Consider the following 6315-nt stretch of genomic DNA (forward strand, 5'->3'; position numbering starts at 1 on the left):
TCCTGGCTGGTGGGACGGTACAGCAGTAGCCGCTGTGGGTGCGGAGCACGTAGCACACCTTGGGAGGCGGCTTCTTCAGGAGGGGCCTCCACCCTCCCTTTGCCTTCTTGTTTCGAAAGGTGTCACTCAGCTCCAATCCAAGCATCCTTCAGGTTTACCCGAAACATCATATTGTGCCTAACCATTGTGTCTGTCTCTCTGTCTGTCTGTCTGTCATCTCCAGAAGCTGCAAAACAGAGAGCCAGCCCCAGCATCCCTGCATGTCTCTGCACCCTGCCTATCTTCCCTCCAGGAAATGGGCAGGGACACAGGGCAGGGCAGGGGAGCTTTTGAAAAAACATTCCTTGTTTTGTTAAGATAAAAAAAAAAAAGCATATGCAGGCAACATTTAAAGGACAGCTTGATGGAAAGGATAGGACCCAGACCATGAATTAAGAGAACCTGCAACTGTTTGGGCAAACGCCTGCCCCTCAGTTTCCCCAACTGTAAAGCGAGGGGCATGGCCCCAGAGATCTCTGAGGGCTTTCAGCTCTCCTGTGACCCTCCAGGACCTCAGTCTTGTTATCAGTGCCTCCTCTGGAGCTCCCAGCATGCCCTTCTGCTGTTGCCAGAAGGGGCTGGAGTATGACCTGGGGCCAGGGAAGCTGCCAAAGGGCCTTACTCCAGTGAGACCCCCAGGATTGAAGGGGAGGATGGCCCTGGGGTCTTCAGGTGCCAAGGATCAGAGAAGGGAAATGTGGTCATGGGCCAGGTGGTGTCTTCTGGCAGATTCCATCAAGTTACAGGACTCAGCTGGGAGGGTCATGAGACGGCATCTGGCCCAACTCCCTTGATTTGTCAGTGAGGAGACTGGGGCCCAGAAGAGGGAAAGGACTCGTCCAGGGCCACACAGGCAGCCCCTGATGGCAGAGCAGCTTTGTACCCAAGCCTCTGACTCCTGACATGCTGTGCTGCCTGTCTTCGGAGGCACGGGCGGGGGGCTTGGCAGTGTTATTCTGATGAGTTTGACAGATCTGTCCAAAGTTATCGAGCCTTGTGATGTTTCAATGCAGTGGGTTAGGAGCATATGTGATAGAAATTCAGTTTTAAATGCAGAGGGACGTCATCTGGGCCTCAGCATTTGAATAGAGCAAGGAGGGCTGAGCGGGGCAGTTGACCCAACCGGACTTGGGACCGAAAGCTCCAGGGCCTCAGTGGCAGAGTGCAGGGGAGGAGCTCAGGCAGAATGGGCAGCAGAGGGGCATCGGAGCAGAACAAGGACTGCATTTGAACCTGTCCAGCTGTGTGACCTTAGCCTAGTCACCCATTTTCTCCTAGATTAATGAAGTTGGGTTAGATGGCTCTAAGGCCCCGCCCAGCTCTGCGTTCCCTCTTCTAAGACCCTTCCCATCCTGACATTCTCTTTTCTAGACCTCTCTCAACTCTGGAATCCTCTGTTCTAAGGGCTTTTTTGGCTCAGAAATTTCAGAGGATAGAGACCAAGATGGCGAGAGGCCTAGAACCCATGGAGTGTTTTCTTCCTTGTGCCAGACAGCAGAAGTACAGTAGTAGGTGTGGGGAGGGGGAGGGAGGTTGCAGAGGCAGATTGCAGCCTTGTTCTCTTCTTGGACGATGGAGAATGACGTCCACTGCCTCGCCGGTCCCATGGTGTCTTCTGCTGTGATTCCGTCTCGGGCCCATCAGGAGGGTGATGAGTGCGTCTGGTCCAACGACCATCCCCCCTCCTCGTCGTGGCTGTGTCATCTGTGCGTGGTGTGCCATGGACGTCAGCGCTGAACCATTGAGTTGAATGGATGACAAGCTCTTCCCTCCTGATTTAGGTTTGTTTCAGGGTTCAGTCCTAGAGGTCTTTATCACATTAACTAGAATCAAATTCTAGGTTTCAGAATGAGCCCCTACCTGGTTAGGAAATGCTGTTCAGTCTGGGCACGGATGTGACCTTTGCTCAGCCTCTTGCCCTTGTCTCAGATCATTAGCCAGAGCGAGTCTCAGAGACTCAGGCGATTGTCTCAGACCATCTGCTGGCCAGCCAGAGGCCGACATCTGCAGCAGCCCACCTTGCCAGCATGAGTCTTACGGGGAACAGAAAGCCGTGGAACGTTTGATCGCCTGTCTTCAGCAGCAGCGCCTCTCCCACCCACTGGTGGTCTGCCTGGACTGACTTCTCAATGGTTAGCATCCCCCCCCACCCCCTTTTCCCCCCCCCCCCCAGCTTCAGCCGTTCCCTCCCTCCCTGAGGTGTTCACATCTCCACCCTACTCTTGTCCCCGGAGTCCCACTCCGGATCTTCCTGCCCCTTCCCCCACGCTCTCTGGAACCTCCACTCCATAGTGAACCAACTTCTTATATCAGACCTCTTCTTCTCCTGCTTCTTTATTTTCTGGCTCTCACTGAGACCTTGTGCCCTACCCCACTCCAATGGCGCTGCAGCCCAGGTCACTTTTCCAGTACTGGTTGCATCTTCCCTCATATACCCTCTATCACTGATCCCAGTGATAGGGTGTGTGAGTGGGGGATCAGAACACTCTGTGCTCCCCATGGCCGCTTCGAGGCTGCCCCTTTCCCAGCATCACTCCATGATCTCTCTTCCTGGCCATTAGCTATGATTCCCTGGATGGGCTTCATTCTTCATCAGCTCAGTGCCTGGCTCGCAGACTCTTCTCTGTCTTCTCTAACTCCTGCCCCCACATTTGGGGGCCTTCAGCATGCACAGTGATATTCCTTTGAATGCTCTTATGACCCAGTTCCTCGGCCATTGATGAGGATTTCCGTGGCCCATCTGTCCTTGTCACCTTAGGCATGTATAGGGATGGCCATTCTCTTGATCTTGCGGTAATCTCATATGTCCTTCCACTTCCACCTTTGAAAACTCTCAAATCCCTTTGGTTTCAGTTGGATCTAGCTCCTTGTGACTCCCTTGATGTGATCATAATCTTTTATCATCCCATCTCTTCCTCTCTCTGAATTATGACTCCTAGCCCTGCGCTAGTACACATGGTCATCTCCAATCCCACTAGACCTCAGTTCTCTACCGTCTCTTCTCATCGTCTGCCTCCCGTTCTCATTGTGATCCCTCGATAAACCAGTCAGCTCCACCCTGTTTTTCTCTTGAATCCCTTGACCCCATCACACCTTCCCAAGCCCCAGCCCTGAATTGTTCCCAGCTTCCTTCCCTCCTGTTCATGTGCTGCTGAACTGAGCAAGGAGTGTGAGGAAGACACGAAGCCATGCTGACTGACTCGATCACGCGTCTATGTTATGTAATCTCAACTAAGCCCTCATTTTAGCAGAACAATCCCACTCCTTACATCATTCTCTATCCCTCTTAAGTGACTCTTCCAAACCTCTTCTCTCCTCAAGCCTTTGATAGAATGTCCTCCTTGCACCCTCTCAGCTTCACCAAAATAAATAAATAAATAAATAAATAAATAAATAAATAAATAAATAAAATAAAATAAATTGAGGCCATTCATTCAGAATTAGCCCTCCCTCCTCAACTCGCCACTCAGCTATCTTCCCTCCATTATCTCTATTCTCATCTCAAATGAGGAGGCAGCCCTTCTCCTTCCTAAGGCCAATTCTTGTATAGGCACCTCTGAGCCCATCCCCTTCTGGCCTCCCCAACACACTATCCCCACTTTTATCTTCATTCTCTCTGATCTTTTACTTCTTCCTGTCTACTGGCTCCTTCCCTGCTGCCACCAAACATGCCCATGACTCTCCCATCTTCAAAAACCCCTCACTTGATTTGACTATCATTTCTAGTGACTATCCTATGTCTCCTTATTCTAAGCTAAATTCCCAGAGAAAGCTATCTACAAATGCATCCTTTTCAGATCATGATGCAAAAAAAAATTCCATTAAATAAAGGGCCATGGCAAGATAGATTAAAAATCAATTGGAAACCAAATAATCCTAAAGAATAAGTGGTTCAGAGAACAAATCATAGAAACAATAATTTCATCAAAGAGAATGACAATAATGAGATAACATAACAAAACTTATGGGATGCAGCCAAAGGAGTACTTGGGAAAATTTATATCTCTAAATGCTTACATCAGTAAGACAGAGAAAGAGCAGATCAATGAATTGAGAAGGCAACTAAAAAAGCTAGAAAACGAACAAACAAAAAATCCTCAATTAAACACCAAATTGGAAATCCTGAAAATCAAAGGAGTGATTAATAAAATTGAAAGTAAGAAAACCATCCTGATTGAGCCCCTTATCATCTCGCTCCTGGTCTATAACAATAGCCTTCTAATTGGTCTTCCTGCCTCAAGTATCCTGTTTCCCCACTTCCAGCCAGTCCTTTATGTAACTGCTAACGTTATTTTCTGGAACTGCAGATCTGGTTATGGTACCCCCCTCTCCCCTACTCAACAAAGTCCCATGGTTCCCTACTGCCACTGGGACCAAGCATATACTCCTCTTTCTGGCATTTAAAGCTCTTCACCCCCTGGTCCCTTGCTACCTTTTCAGTTTTATTCGAAGGCAGACTGGAACAAAGGTTAGCTGTAGTGAGGGGGGACCCGTTACCCTCCCAGATGGTCTGCTCCACATTAGGACAGCAACAACAGCCACAATCCCCAATGTGGTTTGGGCTGCATTCAGAAAAGCAGAGCTAGGGAGTGTGCCTTACCCTGGCCAGAGCAGGCCAGGATGACACAGTTTAGAAAGAACACTGGAGTGGACATTGGGTGTTTGGGAGGAGGAAAAGCTAGGATGATTGAAATTCGAGACCAGGCTCATTGGGAGGTGGTTGAAAGAACTGGGGAATCCTGCTTGGGCACACTCTCCATTTCTGAGATTCTATGAATTCTATGAAGTCAATGGAGTTCTATGTAGGAGAAGAACTGTCCATTGCCTGGTGGAGAGAGACCAGAGATATTGGGATCCCCAAACTTTGTGAGGAGTGTCCAAGAAGCCCCACTCCCAATCCTCCCTCAACCAGCCCAAGACACCTGGACTGGGGAGGACTGAGGAGCTCACTTTGTGGGAGAGTGAAGAAATCTGTTAATGACACCAATTAATGAGTGTGGAACACCATTTACACCAGGGGAGCAGTTGCAGACAGCTGGAGATGGCTCTGAACCTTGGCACCAATGTAGACAGATGTTACCTCTCCCCCCTCCCCCAAGCGATTCCTACTTTCTAAACTAAAGGATTCAAAGGTCTAATTAAAAAGGATACAGAGTAGTGATTTTGGAGAAAGGCTTTGTGCCTGGTGTTAATTATGTTAGCACAAACAGGAGAGAAATCTGATTTCCAGTTGCCTTCCTCACTCTATTCAAGGGGAAAGGTGTATGCTATTTAAAACCTCTTGATTTGATGAAAACCGACAAGCATTGTCACATCCATAGTGCATAGGCATCTGTGAGTGCATGAGGAATCTGCTGTTCATGGAAGGGTGTTCTTTGGCTTGTGCCATGTCTGGTGAATAGTTACAATTTAGGTGAAGATTCCTCGACAGAGAGCTCATTTGGGTCTAATTAGACTTAGCTGGAAATTTCACATCACCATACCATGATCTCAGCACTGCTGATCAGGAGGGTCATAAACTCAGAGCTGGGAGGGGTCTGAGAATAGGGATGTCCAAGCTGGAAGGGGCTTTATAACAGAGGGTGTCAGAGCAGGAGGAGCCTTAGAACAGGAGATGTCAGAGCTGGGAGGGACATTAGAGCAAAGAATAGCTGGGAGGGGTCTTGTATGTCACCCAGCCTCATTTTATGGATGAGAGGGCTGAGACTTTTTGAGGAGAAACCAACTGCCAAAGCTCATTGTGGTGTCACCCTCAAACCAAGGGGTATGGGTGGCATTGGGGGTAGTAGAAAGATAAATAGTTTTGGAGCCAAGAGACTCAGGTTAGAGTTCCAGTTCTGACATTTGTCAACTGTGTGATTCTGAGTCATTGAATTCCTCCAAACTCTTCTCATCAATCAGCCTGTCAATCAATCAATAAACATTTGTTCAGTGCCTGGCACGTGGGAGGCACTCGCTCAGTGCATATCCATAGAGTAAAGGTAATCCCATTCTCTTGTGCTGCCGCATGTGCTTTTGAAACCTTGGAGCCCTTAGTGGTGATGGAAGCTCCTGTTATGACTGTTTAGTTCAGCGGCTGCTGGTCCATCACTACTGGGGCAGCACTCTACTCCTTTCTGCCTGGGTGACCTTAGCCTAGTCCTTTCTATTCTCTAGGCCTCAGTGTCCTCATCTGTGAAATGAAAAGATAGGGAGTAGGTCGCTCCAAGCTCCCATTATTCTGAGTTATGTTCTTAAGAGTGTCAGAGCAGATGGGGCGCTCTCCAAGGTGCTACT

Source organism: Vombatus ursinus, unplaced genomic scaffold (assembly GCF_900497805.2).
Source record: "Vombatus ursinus unplaced genomic scaffold, bare-nosed wombat genome assembly UNPS02010394.1, whole genome shotgun sequence".
Classification (NCBI taxonomy): Eukaryota; Metazoa; Chordata; class Mammalia; order Diprotodontia; family Vombatidae; genus Vombatus; species Vombatus ursinus.